Raw genomic sequence first — 18,697 nt, 5'->3', positions numbered from 1 at the left:
TCTAGTAGTAGAGGAATAATAGTAATAGTCTTAATAAGTTGACAGTGTTGTGGGAATTAGTTGTTTAGCAGAGTGATGGCATTCCGGGAAAAACTGTCTTTGTGTCTAGTTGTTCTGGTGTGCAGTGCCCTATAGTGTTGTTTTGAGCGTAGAAATTGAAACAATTTCTGTCCAGGATGTGAAGGATCTGTAGATATTTTCATAGTCCTCTTCCTGGCTCGTGTAGTATACAGATCCTCAATGGAAAGCAGATTGGTTAGCAATTGTTTTTTCTGCAGTTCTAATTATCCGTTAAGTCTGTGTCTGTCTGGTTGCAGAACCAAACCAGACCGTTGTTAGAGAGGTGCAGGTGACAAACTCAATAATTCCTCTGTAGAGGAATTCAGTGTAGAGAAACTCTGTGTTCAACTTAGTGTTAGGTATTTTTATTTATGTTATCTTTTTAAATAAAATAAAGACCCAACAACTCTTTTACTGTCATTTTCCTATATTGCTTTTCTGTTCATCAGACTGTATTTCATGAAATTACTCATTCTAAATTGATTTCTGTAAAGATAGTTTGCTCAGTTTTCAACCAATATCACTAAAATTGATCAGACATTGTCCCACTATTTAATTTCTATGCAATGCACAGAAAATTGCTAGGATCCCAAGGCAAATTTCTGAATTTTGATCTTTTTAAAAATTGTTGCTCAGAATGTGGAGATAAATTTGTTATTGGATAGAGAAGAAGGATTAAATAATAATGATGATACAAGGGTCAAAGATTACATAATTCATATGTTGTTTTAGGTAGACATACAAAATAAAGAGATATAGGTTAACAAAAGGGAAAGCATTTGTCAGCATTCCCAAAAAATATGGCTTCCAAAGCTGACAGCATTATCTTGATAGGCATATTTGACTGGGCTCTACTTAGTTTATCTAGCTTTCAACTCTACTTACATATATATAAATTAAATATTACAAAGGAAATTTAAATTTTTTAATTTGCTGTCTTCCAAACTAAGAATACCTTCATTTGGGGTTGGGGATGGGGGCTTTACTGTGTTGTGATGGAAATGTCATTATGGTTCAAGGCATAAAAATGTATAAATGCTTGGAATCGGAATTCTTTTTCATCTACAAGCCATATTACAGCTGACATAAGATCATAATTGCCTTGATTAAGTTAATCCCTCCTGCTGGCTTCTCCATTGATTTGTTGGAAGCCAGCAGTGAAGTTTGCAACTAGCATTCCTATGACCATAGAACACTGCAGTCCCTGTAATCGTGAACTGCTTTCCCTGTAATTGTGAGATGGTTTCCAAGTGCCTGACTTGTGATAATGTGACTGTGGGGATGTTGCAACGACCACACTATAGGAATGGTTGTATGCCCCTAATTCAATGCTGTTACATCTTCAGATGGTCATTAAATGAATGGTTCCTGAATGAAGGCTACCTATACTTGGATAATCCTTTTCTAGCTAAAGGCACAGTTTTTGCAGTTTTCCACATATTGCAATTTTTTCTTCAGGAATGCTGTTTTTATATTTTATTTTATAGTTAAGTATCAAAAATTGGTACAAAATACTGTATGTCTGTCAAATTGCTTAAAGTACATTGAACTTTATAATTTACTTTTATTAGTTTCCCCCCATTAAATGGGGGAAATAAATGGTACCCATTTATCTACTCACAACGTTACATTCTTTCAAACTTCTGGGTGAGCAGGAACTAAGGATCAAGCAACAGGAGCTTATTCTGTCTCACAGAGCTGGGTTCAAACCACCAGAGTACAAACCATTACTGGCTGGCAGTTCCTTAGTTATTAAGTCCCTGTGCCACTGCATCCCCATAATGTAATGTAATGCATGAAATAAATGTATTTGCTTTTACCATGAAAATATAATTCAGAAAGCACCAAATTTCAAGTTTCATTTCGGTGTATTATGGAGAAACTCAAATAAGTATGCAAAATTTAACGTTTAAAATTCTTGGAGATGATCCAGCCTCCTTGAAAACACTGCTGAAAACTTAGCTTTCTGTAGAATATGGAAATGTATAGGACATTAAATAATAGCCATATCTCTACTTTTGTTTTACTGCATTTTCCCCATAACTGCAGCTTTGTGAGGTAGGTTGGGCTGAGGGGGAGTGACTGGTCCTAAGTCAGTCAACTGGCTTTCATGCCTAAAGCAGGACTAGAATTCAGTCTCCTGGTTTCTACATCAACCATTAAAAAAACCTGGCTCCCACTGATTCTGAGCATATGACTACAATAGCCTTAAATAGTACTGGTATAAAAGGATTCCATCCCCTTTCAGAGCAACACAATCCCACCACAACGTAATGATGTATAAATTTTTAAACACTATCAATTCATTATAGTGGAAGTAAAACCGGGTAATCTAGGATTATTAAGAAGTGTTGATATGCCCCTTACACTGCTAGCAGCTTCCTCTGCAGCTATTTTCCTCTTTATCTTTTCCTTCTCCTTTAGCACTTTATTTCCTTATTTTCTATCATACAATCATTTCCCCCATTCAGAACAGGAAAGGAAAGTAAGCCTCCACTGTTTTATTTGAAGAAAATCCAAAGCCATATTTGTATGTTCCACATGAACAGTATTCTTAAGTAACTATATTTTTATTTTATCTGGGGAAGAATTGTAGCTTATGTACACAGTCACTTCAGCCCTACCTTTACTGCTCCTGAGGTCAATTGTGATGAACAATGTCAGACTTCAATTTTCTTGGCTATGTATCAGCTTCTCTATATTTCTCAGTTTTCATTATAATTTGCAACCCTAAATTGAGATGACCACCCAGCAGTTAGCCAGGTTTAGTTATCTCACTCTATATGATTTAGCTGGATATCCTATACTGATTCAGAAGGAGGTTACATCACTCATTCGTGTGGAAAGGTCTCTTGTCTCTTGTATGGCTTTTTCCCTTTCGCACAGTCAAATTAACTAGTTTAATGGGGAGTTGAGGGCAACGAAGAGCTACTGATAAGAGTTTGAGAACAAATGGGAACAAAATCTGAGCTTATGCACTAAAAAGTTCATTAGGAACTGTATTATGAGCTTTTGAATATAATTGTAAATATCTGAAAATAGTTGAATGCTTTTCATTAAAACCAACATTACAAGCTATGATTCTATTGGAAAAAGAACAAGAGGAATTTTATTAATCAGGTCAAAAAGGACAAATAAGATTAGTTTGCACAAATGATTTCTTCTGGAGGTATTGGAAAAGTCTAAACCAGTTTTTTCAGGTTGGTGTTTTGTGTGTGTGTATGTATGTAGGTATGTAGGTATGTAGATAGGATTATAGTCCCCACGTTTGTATGAGTAAGAAAGTTGAAGTATGGATGTCCATGATCCTGCCCTTTCTCTGTCATTTTCAATCAGTATAGTTACGTATTCATAGCTATATAATCTGTTCATATCATTTTTTTGTGGAATGGTGACCTCTAAATGGGCTACCAGCCCCATTATTCCAAGTCAGCATGATTGAACTGGTTACAACCAACATTACCCATAACCAATGTACCCATTGAGCACACTAGCTGGATTTGATGAGAGCTACAATCTACATGGTGGTACTATTTAGTTTTCAAGCATAATTGTCAAGCAGATAGTTTCTTAAGCTTGATTAGTAATTGAATTAGCAGGGCTTAATTTAAGATAGTGCTTAAATTAAGTTCTGCAACAGTGGCAGTAATACTGAAAGAAGAAAACATTTTAGAATAGATCTTTTACAAGCCTGCTCCATTCTCACAGATGGGCAAGTTTGATGCAAGCTTATAGATTTTATAACATTTTTTTTTAAAAAAATGTGAATAGTTTGCTGTTTTCATCTTAAATACATGTAAGTACTTTCATTCCCTAATCTTCCAGTAATGGGGAAATAGGAGAAATATGGGGAATTACTAGTGAGTGAGAAGTTTCTTTCTGCAAAGATATGGACAGTTCATACCTCAGAGGAGGGGAAGAATCTTTTGGTAATGTTAAGAAAGCTATGTTTAGAAACACACTCACATGTGCCACATAGACCATAGCACAATACAGAATGCCTAAGATTTTTAATTTACTAAGAACAAGCCATAATGCTAGCGCTTGATGTTTTGATAATTATTTTGGCCTAACAGGAGGGGCTAACCCAGTTTCTCTAACCTGGCATTTGAAAAGTCCCTTGCTACCTGGGAGTTGTAATTCCAACACCTCTAGGAGATATCAAGTTGGAGAAGTCTGACATAAGTAAATAGTAGAAATTTTCTTCCCATTGACTTATTTCTTCCAAATAAACCCAACAGATCAAAAACGAACAGTGATTTCTACCTCTAGCTTGTTAGAAGAGGAATATATCAATGTTCTAGTATAGATATTGTCAGCAACCAAATTTGCATCAAATAGTGGCATGTATATGATGATAGCATGATGCAAATTCTATCCTTGTATAATTATTTGTTTGATGCAAATAAATGAGTCAGATTTTTGTGTTATGAAATCATGACATTTCTCCTTGTCCCACAGGCACTTATGTGACTTGTATAGAGACTTGTATAACATGGAAAACAAGTCACTGACAGAATTAACTGAGCAGCATATAATATTGGGTGTGAAAAGGACATAGATACTAGGCTATTTCATTTATTGATTCACAGTATCTAAGAAGAGTTTTTCACTCAGCTCCGATAGGTAACAATAGTGTATATGTGTTTGTTGCTCACAAAATCAAATATGAGACCATATGTATAGGACAGAAATAAATTTTAGTCTAGTTGCAAGTATTAACAGTTATTATGTCTTGGATTCCATTGTGAACTCTGCCTCATTCACAGTCCTTATTAACTCCCCTTGACTGGAATTACCATGTGTGAAATGAAGATAATAGCATGAAATATCAGTGCAGCAGCATGAGAAAGTGCATTTTTATATATGATGCATATCCAGGCTTTTGAGAGTTACATTCTGGCTTCTAGTTGCTCTACAAAACCAGAGTGCCTTTATGCCGGCTATTGCTCTCTAGATGTGTGGGGCTATATTTCCCAGTCATCTTAGTCAAAGACCCACTCATCCGGCTGCAACAGATTTCAGAAGGGCTTAACTGGAGCAAGACTGATTTTTCTGCAGCTTGATTTGATAATACTGTATATAAGAATTTTACTTCCTCAACTGCATATGAGACAGTTACCAGCAGGAGTTAAATGTGTCAGTTCCCTGATTTGGGATTTTGCAGTACCATATGTTAAAAGATGCCTAGTTTGCTGAACTTGTGCTTTTCAATTGCTGCTTTGTGTTATATACTTTTTAAATGATTATAAGTTTTAACTGAAATTGGCATACTTGAATTTTAATTGCTTTAAAAATATATATTGATGCATAGAACAATCACATTCTCCATTGAGCTGTTCCGAGCATCCAGAGTGGGAGGTGCTTAGTCTCTGCTCGGATAGGCTGGGCTTAACTGTTAGGACGCTGTTGCTTCTCCCTGGCGCCTCCCTAGTGTCCCCCAGTTTTAGCTCAGATTTTGGTGTGATAGGCAGCTATCCTCGGCCGGAGCAGGATTTAAAGATTTGAATTAGTTTGATCAGAACAGATTTCCAAATTTAGGTTTCTATTTAGGTTTCTAAGTTCTGACTGCAATTGGCAAGAAAGCAGTCGGAACGACAGAAAGCAGATCACCTTGGCGATCTGGCCACTTTAGCAGCCTCAGGGGTTTTGGGATTTCCCTGGTCATGGCAGTTGCTCCTCTGGAAGAACACTGTTTTACATTTCTTTGCCAAATGCCTTTGCCTTGGCATTGTGATTCAACCTGCAAGCTGCTTTTAAGGAAGTGTGCTTATTTGTCTCTAATTCATTTTGCCAGTGGTGATTTCCTCCCCTCGGGGAATGCAGGGGTGGGGGCATCAGAGCCTTTCTTATCCCCTCCTCACCGCTCAGTCACACAGTAGCTTTTTATCAGACCGGCTGAGCGGCAGAGGCTGCTGCTGTGTTCGCGCCTAAAAAAAAAAGGCCAGTGCCATTTTCCTTAGGGGCCTGCAGACCATTTTGGCGCGCTTTTTAACAGATACCGCCATTTGCACTGTGAGAGGCTTTAATCACCTCTAAGCACACTGTGCAGTTACAGAGGGAAATAAGGACATTTAACTCCCTTTACTCTGGTTTCGGGGAGATAAAAAGCTTTGTTGTTGTTGGCTACCCTCATAGGAGAAATATAGATAGATAGATAGATAGATAGATAGATAGATAGATAGATAGATAGATAGATAGATAGATAGATAGATAGATAGATATAGATATATAGATAGATATATAGATAGATATATAGATAGATAGATAGATAGATAGATATACACAGAAGGCAGCAGCACAGCCAGCACCAGGCCAAAAGTTAGAAAGCTGCTCAGAAAGCTGTGGAGGGCCTATTGTTTCTCAGTTGCCCTTACATACAGCGTTCTCAAAAAATTGGATTAAATATAATTGGTTTTTCATTCATCTAGAATATTGAGTCAATTCAACAGGAGGAATTACAATATTCAATAACAACATAGTGTAATCCTCTCAAATTTTATAAACAAATTTAATTCAAATCAATTAAAACAAAAAGGGGGAGAGAGAGTGTTCATAGGGTTTCTGCCCCTGTGGTGGTGCAGGATCCTGGACATGCCAACTGTCCATATCTATATAACAATGCATATATACATATACATAAACATATACACACACATATATAATTATAATCTACTACAAATTCCTCATTGTTGAGGAAATTAAAGAAGTACAATGGCAAGCAGAGGCCACCCATGGTAAGTCCAAAAAAGCTAAGTGTCCTTCAAAGGTAGCAGAGAAAGATGCTACCCGACGCCAAAATGCACTGGAAAGGCAAATTGATAAACACACTAGAGAGGCTGAACAGTCTTCCCAGCCTCCCCTTCCAATGCCACTGCCTCAGCCTCAAGTCACCGTAGTAGCATTAGATCTGTCCATGCCTGCTAGGCCTGCTAATTTTGTCCAGGCCTCATCAGGAGTTCAGGTTTCACATCAAGCCCCCGAGGCAACTTTCACCCCAACAGCAGCGGGCCTACGCCAGGAGGAGTTGCTGCCAGACAAGATTCCAGAAACAATGAAAGTGTGGATGGAGCTGGCAATCCGCAGGAGGATCACAGCGGGGGTGCAACCATCTATGATGGCCAGGCAGAGACCAGTGTCAGAATGCGACTCACAATCAGTAAGATCTCTATGCAGAACTGACCTGCACTATCCTCAAGTACCTCCTCAAGGAGAGCTTTCTATCATTTCCAATACACATTCACACAAATTCCAGGAGGAGAGAGAAGGAGAGGATCAAATAGATCAATTAGAGGCAGTCTCAGTTCACGATAGTGAAGCCTCCCTGGAGGCGGGGCTCCTAGAAAAAGGCATGTCTGATGACAAGGACATCAAGCCTGACCAGCCTACTTTTACAGTACTGTTTGGCCCCCAACTCTTCAGATCCCTCCTCTTTAAGGCAAAACCCCCAGCTCACCTTGAAAAGTCTTCTTCTATTCCACAACCAGAATCTCTAGAAGAATCGGATGGTCTTATTTTCTCACAGCCCATTAACGATGTTGAGGTTATTCCGGTTCCACAAATGTTTTCAGATCTGATCCAGAAACAGTGGACCTCAGCAGCAGTGTATCCAGCCCCTACAGGTTTCGATAAAAAGTTCTTCAATTTAGCTTCGGAATTCTCTGATTCCCTGAGTACCCCGGAAGTAGACAAGCCAGTAGTGGCTTTGGCATCCTCCGCTAGTCCCACCGAGGCAGAGGAGGCCTTTAAACCAGAGGAGAAGAAAGCTGAGATTGCTCTCAGAAAAGCACATCAATCTGATGCGTGGGCCATAAGGGCGGCAACTGCCGCATCATTCTTCACTAGTACATCCCTCAGATGGCTCCGCCACCTAAAGGACACCGTACCAAATTCTAATATTAGAGCGCATCAGGACATTGCCAAATTGATTGCAGCTGCAGAGTTTTCGGCAGATACTACTTTTCATTCGGTCAAATTTTCAGCTCGGGCCATGGCATCACAGGTTACAGCCCGCCGTTTGCTTTGGCTGAGACATTGGCAAGCCGATTCCAAACATAAATGGAAGCTAGCTTCCTCCCCAATTTCAGGTGACAAATTATTTGGTGCTGCCCTGGATCCGCTGTTAATTGAGACTAGAAGCAAGAAGAAGATTCTCCCCTCCCTCCTTTGGCGCTCAGACAGCAGGAACTATCAGCCCTTTCGGAGAGGCTCCTTTCATCCCTATTATCAAGGTTCATTCTCCCCTAGATCCAGATATCAGGATATAGGAGTGCCCAGCAGTCCGATAGATGGGAAATCTCTGACAGACCTCGTAATGGGGAATCTTTTGGGGGGACAGGAAACAGGTTTCTGTTGTCCACGATAAAACTAGGGATCTCTCTCCCATTGGAGGATGATTGAGACCCTTTGCAGACTGTTGGGAATCTTCCACATCAGATTCCTGGGTGCGCGACACCATCAGATTTGGCCTGGCTCTAGAGTTCCACTCCACACCCCTGAACTTTTTCATGAAATGCCCTATTTCCAAGAATCCTGTTAAATGAAACCTGATGGAGACAGCGATCAATCACTTACTGAAAATCAAAGCCATCCAACTGGAATCCCAGGATCAACAGAGACAAGGGTTCTATTCACTACTTTTTGTAGCCCCTAAGAGTTCAGGGGGATGGAGGGCAATCCTAGATTTAAAACGACTTAACCGCACTCTAGTGCGTTACAATTTTTAATTTCCATCGATTTAACAGAGGCCTACTTACACATACCAGTCAGACCTTCACACACCAAATTTCTCAGGTTCTGCTACAACAACCAGCATTTTGAATACGTTGCTCTGCCCTTTGGGTTGTCATCTGCCCCCAGGACTTTTACAAAGGTTCTGGCAGCCCTGGCTGCTCACCTTAGGATCGCTCCTATGAGACTCCAGTGCTACCTGGATGACATCTTGATATTATCTTCCTCATCCAAGCAGGCAAAATTGGATACTCAAAGTACATTGTGAACCCTGCAACATCGTGGTTTCTCCGTTAATTGGGCAAAGAGTCAGTTGTCTCCCTCCACATGCCTAGCTCACCTGGGTTCAATAATAGACACAATTGAAGGAAGGGTGTTTCTATCCCCTGAGAGACAGGAAAGCATTAAGAAGTTAGCTCAGCTTATCAGATCCCTCAAATGGGTTCCTCTAGCTGATCTGTCTAAATTACTGGGGAAAATGATTTCCTGTATTTCCATTATTCCCTGGGCCCGGTTCCACGCTAGGTCACTCCAATGGTACCTGCTTCCGTTTCAAAGAGCGGGACAAAGCAACTCCTAGACTTGAGTATTGGTTCCAATGAAAGTCCTGCTCTCGCTGCACTGGCGGACTGTTCTAGCCATCAACGAGTTGTCCACTGCAAGAGCCCCACAGACTCACCATCACTACAGATGGCAGTCTGTTCAGATGGGGAGCACATTTCCAGGCCCTCTCAACTCAAGGGCGTTGGTCAGCAGCAGAGCAGTCAAACAGCATAAATTGGTTAGAGCTCAGGGCAGTCCACCTGGCCCTTCGCAGTTTCCTTCTGCACATTCAAAGGAAACACATCCTCATTCTTACAGACAACGTTACTATAAAAGCACACATCAACAGACAAGGGGAGGGACCCGCTCGAAACAACTCATGGGAAGCAAGAGGGACTGTGCCTTTGGGTGGAAAGGACCTTGGGTTCCATCAGAGCGGAATATATCTCAGGTCTGACAAACACACAGGCAGACTGGTTAAGCAGGGCCACAGTCGACCAATCAGAGTGGTGCCTACACCCAGAACTGTTTCAAGTGGCAGTGCAGAGATTTGGACTATCAATTATAGATCTATTCACTTTTCCCCTGAATGTGCAGCTCCCGAGATTCATTTTGAGATACCCTTCCCACGGAGCAAAGAATGTCAATGCCCTCCATTGCCTTCCCGCCTCTTCCGTTGATACCCAAAGAGGTCCAAAAGATGCTGGAAGAGAAAGCAGAACTGATCTTGGTGGCACCATTCTGGCCCAGGAGACCATGGTTCGCGGATCTGAGGGGTCTGTCCACAGAAGACCCATGGAAAATTCCACCTCACAGAATTCTACTCACCCAAGGACCGATCCAACACCCGGATCCTCAATGGCTACACCTAGCCGTTTGGAGGTTGAACGGCGACATCTAAGGAAGGAGAACCTCTCAACTAGGGTGATCAACACCATTCAAGCAGCTCGGCGCCCCTCAATGATCCACATCTATAATGCCACATGGAACATTTTCTATAAATGGTGTTCAAAATCCAAAGTAGACCCTTTTGCTTTATCAGTGGCACAAGTTTTAGAGTTTCTTCAAGATGGACTTGACAGGGGTCTTTCACCAAACACCTGAAGATGACAGGTTGCGGCTATTGCATCGGTGGTGACCTGGCAAGGTCTAACATCCATCTCCCACCACCCTTGGATAAAGAGCTTTCTCCGGGGAGCCACAAATCTATGTCCGCCAGTGGTACATTGTTACCCGACCTGGGACCTTAACAAGGTACTCACAGCACTTTGGAAGGCCCCATTTGAACCACTGAAAACTACATCTCCGTTTCCTCACATACAAAGTAGTCTTTCTTGTTGCTATAACATCAGCACGACGTATCTCAGAACTAGTGGCACTAGCGGCCAGAAAGGACCTCTGTACAGACAGGGTCGTTCTGCGACCAGACCCCACTTTCATACCAAAGGTCAACTCGGCCTTCCACAGGGCACAAGAACTGGTTCTCCCAAACTTTTTCCCCAAGCCTTCACAAGAACTAGAGTATTAATGGCACTGGCTGGATGTCCGCAGAGTTCTTCATATGTACTTATATCGAACGGCTCTTTCGGGAAGACTGGAGCCCTTTTTCTATTTTTTCACCCTACCACTCAGGGGCATAAGGTCTCACCTTCAACTATAGGCAGATGGTTGAAAGCCACAATAACCAAAGCGTACGAGACTCAATTATTACCTGTGCCTAGAGGCATCATGGCACATTCAACAAGAAGCGCGGCAACCTCAGCGGCCTGTGCCACTCAAGCCCCTATAGCAGAAATATATAGAGCAGTGACATGGGTTTCTCCCTCGTCCTTTATTAAACGTTACAAAATTGATGTCTTTGCATTTGCTGAAGCCTCTTTTGGCAGGTGGGTGTTACAATGAGTCCACTCGGACAGTGGGGGAGGTCCAGCCCAGATGGAGACACTCCCGTAGGACAAGCCAAGCTTTGGTATGTCCCACTCTCTGGATGCTCGAAGCAGCTCAATGGAGAAAGGGCGTTGGTACTTATCTGATACGCCCATTCTCTGTGAGCTGTAACGAGCATCCAGCCCCACCCAGTATCCTTCTGGTGGGATCCTGTTCCGGCCAATAACTAATGTGATAGAATACAGAAACCAATGAATGACTAAATCACAGAAGAGGGCGGGGATCGCATCATCTCGTCTTCGCCAAAACTGGGGGATGCTAGGGAGGAGCCAGGGAGAAGCAACAGCATCCCAACAGTTAAGCCCAGCCTATCCGAGCAGAGAGCACCTCCCACTCTCTGGATGCTCATCGCAGCTCACAGAGAACGGGCATATCAGGTAAGTACCAACACCCTTTTTCACAGAAGTGAAAAAATACATTAGAAAGGAAACATGGTACATTGGCAAAAATACAGGAATATTTGACCTAGGAATCACTCCCTTAAAAATGAAAAGCATATTGAAATGTGGAAAATAACTTATTAAAAATGTAATACAAGAAAGAACTGAAAACTCGAGAAATTCTAAGAGCATCCTATTACTGAACTATATTTTTCCCACTGCAGACTTCCCACCTTCCCCTTTTTAATAGTTTATCATTTGCGTTAATACATATTATTACAATATAGATATATAAACATGGCATCCTAGGATGGTACAGATATTTTCTCGACAGAGAAAATGGGAAAACAACACTGGTCCAATTTTCAGACTGAAGATGGAATTTCATTAACCTTCCTATCTTTTTTGGTTTTCCATTTACTATCTTCAGTGGTGGACGTAACCCTGATAGCCTTGCTGATTGGAGCAGTTTTGTGACAAGATTTCAGAATAGCTATTGCTATTGTATCCTTCCTAAGTTGGAAAGAATGACTAGCCCAAAGTCACCAGTGGCTTAGTACTACTAAGGCAGTACTAAGAAGTTATAATCTCCTAGTTTCTAGCTGATGTCTTATCCACTATAACACTTTGGCTCTCTAGGAAAAAAATAGCAAGTAAAAATACAGATATGTTGGGCTTGTAATGCGAATGGACAATAGATTTAAGGAAAAAATGCTTGACAAGATTGAGCTAGTAGGAGAAGATAATGGTTCAGATGGATGGAAAGGATCAAAGATAATTTTAAAGTGATCCTAGAAGAGTTGTATATTGTTTGGCTGAGATAGGAGGCTTCTGTCTATACTTTTTCTCAATCTGGCAACTTTAAGATGTGGACTCTCAGAATTGCTGGCTGGGGTATTCTGGGGGTTGAAATCCATACATTACAAAGTTGCCAATATTCAGAAACATATACATTCATGCTTGCTTTTTTCTTTTCCTCTTCAGTTGCAAGCTTGTTTGGTAATACATTACAAATAATGCTGCCTAGAAATATAAAATGGAATACTATTGCAACAATGTCCAGGCAGATCAACAGGTTTAAGGCAGCATGGATCAGATATGGCAAACCTTTTGGGCTTAATGTGTCAAAAATTTGGAAAATGCCTAACTTGACTCAGCTGATATGTCACTCCCATTGAACAAAAGATTAAAAAAAATTCTCTGTCTCCTACTCTACCATCTAGGCCACCTAAAACAGTGGCATTTGATGGCAGCACTGAGGTTGGGCCTGAAGATAGAGGCCAGGGCCTTGATTTCAGCCCTAGCACCATTGCTGCCACTCAAAAAGGCTGCCTTATATCATTCCCCAAGGGGCGTGAGCCTACCCCATGGTCCAGCACTCCACAGGATCTTCTGGGCACTGCTTGCCTTCAGGTAGCATTTTCTTTATTTTGACAGACCCCTGCAAACCTGTACCTGAGGCTACTCTAGGTTGCACGAGGCCTTCATTCTTGAAGCAGTTTTGGAGAAAGTTCTTTTGTGACCTTCGTAGTCTCCAAAAACATGCTTCATTTGCATGTGATTTTGAGATACTCTGGAAGCTACGTAAGAGCATGGTCCTCTTGCATAACATCCAGAGATTGTGCTGGAGAACACTCCATTCTCCTGTGGCCTCTACAGCCTCTGAAAATTGCACGAAGACAGGGCATACTTTTGAGAATATTTGTTGCCGGATATTGGTGAAATCAGGTGTAAAATCTTTGACATTTCTGGCAAAGGTTTGATATCACTGGCATGCAGAGGTGGGCTGCACATACTTTAATAACCGGTTCACTGAAAATGTGAGCGTGCGCATGTACATCCCCTGTGCGCATCAGCCAGGGTGAGTAGATCGGGCGAGGTGCGGAAAGCAACTGGGCTGCGAGGGCTGGTGTGTGAGCAAAAAGGTGAGATATATAGGATGGGATAGTGCCTGGGTGGGTGGGGCAGGCCCAACCTATGGTCCTAACTACCGGTACGGGTGAGTCGGTCTGAACTGGCAGCATCCCACACTTCTGGCATGGATAGATTATGACAGGGCACTGAGTCTAGGCAACGGACTGGTTTATTGGCTATTAATGTTGGGACTGACACTTATTTCAAGTGAATAACCTTAATTTATATGTTTGCCACAATAATTCTTGTAAAATGTTTTTATATTAAAATTTCACTATATCAGTATTATTATAAACCTCCAAATATTAAAATACTTTGCTTGATTTACCTGTTTGCAACCTTCATCTGTACTTCATAATACAACATTTCTTTGTCAGCATAAATTGAACAAACATAAAAACAATTTAAATACAAAATAATATATTGAATTCATCAGTAATGTATTGTTATAAATGTCCAAATAATAAAAATATGGGCTTTGGTTTACTTATTTGCAACCTCAGTTGGGTACCTCATAACATAACATTCTTTTGACAACATGAAATGAACAAATATAAAAACAATTTAAATACAAAACTTATTGAATCATAAATTGAAAAGCATCATTAAAATATAACAACCAAGTAAAACATGTAGCATCCTAAAGTTAAAAATGTAGCTTTCACAGTTGAGAGACCAATCTGTATTGAAAAGAATGGCTGAATGGAGAAGTCTTCAGAAGATGCCAGAAAATAACATTCTTTTATAGAAGATAGGTGGACCAAACAATATGCTGTTCCCTAGTGGGAGTTCATGAATGAAAAGTACCTCTTTTCATTTTAAACCATTTGTTAGACATATACTTATATGTTAAGAGTTCTCAAGTTGTCTTGAGATATATGACGGATAAAATAATTCTCATTTTGAATACTATTGTATTGTTTAAAAACAGGGAAGTATTTAATTGTCAGAACAAACTGATTTGCTACTAGAAAAATAGGTATAGTATAATCACTTGGAATTCTAACAACAACAAACCCCCCCCCAAGCATATGCTTGCCTGTTAGAAAGCTGCTTTTTAGACATGGAGCTTTGTCAGTATTTTTTGTGAGAGTAAAAATAAATAACCCTTCAAAAATAAGTTTATTCAGAAATGTGATAGCAGCAAGATTTATTTTATTTCAAGTTTGGGATTGTGGTAGATTGGTAGACTGTATGCTTTCTTAGTCACCCTTACATTGTAAAATCAACTGTCAACACATTTGAGATGCCGGAAGGCATATATCCAGTTTTCTTTCAATGTACATAATACCAAACATGCTTTTGTTTAAATAAAAACATTGCCAGATATTAGATACAAGCTTTCATTTAATTAGTTCCTGAAAGCTATTGGAAGGTATATTTGTAGATTTTAAGTATAGGACCATATACAATATTGAAATAGTAATATGTTTTCCGAGTAGTCTCTAGTACAAATAATATATGACAACAAAATGTTGGGGTTGATTAGTAATGTGTGATAACTTTAAACAAAAATAAAAATATAAAGACATCATAAGCAAATTACTGTACTTCATTTGTGTCAAAAATGTAATCAAAGACAAAATGAATGAATATATTTGTAACAATAAAAATATAATTAAGATTGTAATTATAATTGAGCTGAAGTGATGGGGTTGAATTTCATGAACATTTTCACACCTCTCAAAAATGCTTCCCCTAAGTGAAGCTTTTTTTAAAAAAAAAGAGAGGGGAGAAAATGTATCCTTATTATCTTAGCAACTGGACCAGCATTCCCTGGTTTTCAGATTGTGCAGTAACACAAAATAGCAAAATGGGGTAGCAAAATAGGAACTTCTGGATCCAAATAAAAATTGAAATTTAAATGTAGATTTGGATTTTGGAGTAGGGGTAGGGTTATGTTGCAGATATATTTTTGAATTGAACCAGGCCTGATATAAAATGCTCAAATTACAAATCTGTGCATTCATTGTATATCTTACATCTATTAATATATATAATTTATTATCCTTTTTATAGGTATGCATGTGAGCGATATGTAGAACTAATTGAAAAAAGCATACATCAGAATAAGCTAAACTTTGCAGTGTATAGATAGTAAGGGCTCTTTATCAGGATAATAATACGATGACAAAGACATCAGTCAATTTTAAAAGTCAGCTTTACTTGGAACGATTTATATTTTGCAAGATACCTTTAACACTGTCAAGGAACAACATCTATCTCAGGTCCTTGGACAGATCTCAATAGGTGGATAAAATGCCAGATCCACTATATATTTAGCTGACCGTGTGACCAACAAAAATAATAATTTGGTTTGCTGTCCAAGTTTTAATGACTCTAGGCAGCATCTATCGTCTTTGATAGATAGGTGATTTTAAATATAAAATAGAATAATTCTGTAGTGAAAATGGGCTACAAAACATTTTATGTGAATTGTTCTATTTATTAAATATTTGCTCTTCAGATAGTTGGGATAATAAAAATGTAGATATTGATAGGATAGTATCTTTATTAGGAGTTGGGTCAACCAACGCCAAATATTTATTAAACTTTAGAAGTTTTATCTAGATTAACAGGGATACTGTGTACAGGTAGTCCTTGACTTATGACCATAATTGAGCCCAAGATTTCTGCTGCTAAACAAGACAGTTGTTAAATAGATTTTGGCCCATTTTGTGACCTTTCTTGCCACTGTTGTTAAGTGAATCACTACAGTTGTTATGTTAGTCAAATAGGCATCTGGCCTCTCTATTGACTTTGCTTGTCAAAGATCACAAAAGGTAATAATACCATATATCCCAGCACACTGCAACAATCATAAAGAGAAATGGTTACCTGTATTCTCTACGTAGTAGAAAGCCACCAACTCAAAGGTGTTTGGAGCACTGAGACCCCACAATTTGAGAATCCTTATGTTAAAAGTTCATGTTAGAATATTCAAGGAGATATTTATAATATCATGTTCCTGTTAAAAGAAATCTTGCTGTATTCAGGAAATTTCAGAACGCACAGTCTCTAACTGCTTTCCATTATACAGTATATGAGTGATGAAGAAGAAATACTCTTATTATACAGAAGGCAAAGTTCTCAAAGTACTTTCAGAAAGTTTTCCTAAACTTACAAAAGTGCATTTAATACCCATCACTTGTAGTTCAATTCACATTTGCTCTACAGGCTAAGTCCCACTTGTCCCTGATTCTTGGCTGGCATTGCTTATGGAAAATATTTTTTTCTTCAGATGAGGTGTTCAGAGCATCCAGGCATGGGGAGGTGCTTCTGTCTCTCATTCGATAGGCTGAGCTAATTTCTGAAGACACTCCTCCTTGAAGCTCCTCCTTAGTGTCCTCAGTTATTGCTCAGCCTTCGTTCGACAAAGGCACGTTTCCCTTGGCTGGATTGTCTGAAAGCGAGTGTGAGCAGAAAATAACATAAAAAAGGTCAGATTGCAGCTTTAGGCTGCAAAAAGCAAGTCACAAAATTTAAAAGGATCGTTGGGCTCCTGACACTGCGTTTAACATCAGCTGGCTGTCGGAGACTTTCAGCCCTCAGCAGAGGGCCCCAATGGCACTCCAAGCACTCTCAAGCCTGCATCTAATCATTTTCCCTCAGGCCGCCATTACAACTCAAAGAAGCAGCCGATGTAATTAAGATCAGCTGGCTAGCGGAGTTTTTAAAAGCTCCAGATCATGCTTCGGGTGTTCCGCGATCGAAGCGGAGCAAGGAAGATTCAAAGAGTGGTGATTTCTGAGTTAAAATCAGAGAAAGCAGCTGATTCCACTTTAAAATAATCTGCTGTCGGAGAATTCCTGGAGTCACTCCAGTCGCTCATAGCCTCTGTGGCTATTTTTCCCCAGGGTATTCACCTGATTATAATGGGGAAAAGCGTAAGAGCTTTCCTTCTCCCTGGCAAGCCAAAAGGCAATCCTTGTTTGTTCCAATCTAACACCAGGTTAATCTGCTGACAAGAAAGAATTGCGTGCCAAAACAAGCAGCAAACTGCAGGTGCCATTTTCTCTCGATTTAGAACCCTGACATCGTGCCATAATTAATGGCCCAACAGAGGTTTAAAATATTAACAAGATAAAATGCTGTAGGGACATTTACATTGTTGGCTGATAAAGGACAGCCCAGGAAGAATTTGGAATTCAACGATTATTATTATCAGATCCATTTTTTGCTGAATAGCACTAAATAAGTTGGCTGTTCTCTCACAGCAAGTTTGGCCAGCAGAGCAACAACTAGCATCCAGACCTGTGACTGCCTGTGCACTAAAGCTGTTAGGCCTAGAAAAAAACAGTATATTATTTCAATTTGAGACTATCATATCAGGATGAATCCTTCTATTTGGCACATTTGGATCCAATCAGATATATACCTATACATTATTTTTAAAAAGAGGGGGGGGTTTAAATTAAATTAATTACATATTAAGGAGTCCCTGCCCACTTCAGAGCAGGCTCCTGAGGCATGCCAACCATCTCTTATTGTCAAGTCTTTTACAGCTCCTGTATCAGGAGTTGCAATGGAAGCGGAAGCTCTATTAGCTCCACTGCTTCAGGCTCTAGAGCGGCAGCCTAAGTGCCATGGCCAGAATCCAGAGCAAGTCAAGGGGTTCAAAGAAGCCTTCCAAGGCTGAGGAGAAAAACGCCAATAGGTGTCAAAAGGCACTAGAGAAACATCTGAAGAAGTGACTTTGTGAGGCTGAAAAGAACAAACAAGCATCATCTCCAAGAGCCGCTCCTGTTCCAACCTCCATTCCAGCTCTCCCCTGGATCTGTCAATGCAATCTGTCAATGCCAGACCAAGTAGATGCTCCAACTACAACATTACATCAAGAAGAACCCCTGAGGCTACATGCACCCCCACGGCAGCTGGTCTTCGATCAGAGGAACCTCTTCCCTCAGAAATTCCTCCAAATATGAGAGTTTGGAATGGAGCAAGGCATTGCAGCAGGAGTGCAACAGATCTTTCTGGCAAGGCAACAGCATGCAGGTCCTGACCATTACCTTCATTTTCCACAGTGACTAAGCAGAGCAGAATCCATTCAACTTCAGGTACCTACCCAGGGGGCAAAATTTCCAATAGTTCACATGCCTGACCAGAGCATACAATGCAGGGAA

At 40.1% G+C, this 18,697-nt stretch overlaps 1 protein-coding gene and 1 pseudogene across 4 annotated transcripts in view; both read left to right on the top strand.

The window, feature by feature from the left end:
- Nucleotides 1-18,697, top strand: part of LOC148126352 (uncharacterized) — a 380,750-nt pseudogene that overhangs the window by 71,932 nt on the left and 290,121 nt on the right.
- Nucleotides 1-18,697, top strand: part of TSHZ1 (teashirt zinc finger homeobox 1) — a 92,168-nt gene that overhangs the window by 32,456 nt on the left and 41,015 nt on the right. The window lies entirely within an intron of this gene.

Source organism: Pseudonaja textilis, chromosome 3, assembly GCF_049901715.1.
Source record: "Pseudonaja textilis isolate UNSWEBS1 chromosome 3, rPseTex1.2, whole genome shotgun sequence".
NCBI classification, from domain to species: domain Eukaryota; kingdom Metazoa; phylum Chordata; class Lepidosauria; order Squamata; family Elapidae; genus Pseudonaja; species Pseudonaja textilis.
This window is presented reverse-complemented; position numbering and strand designations above follow the sequence as displayed.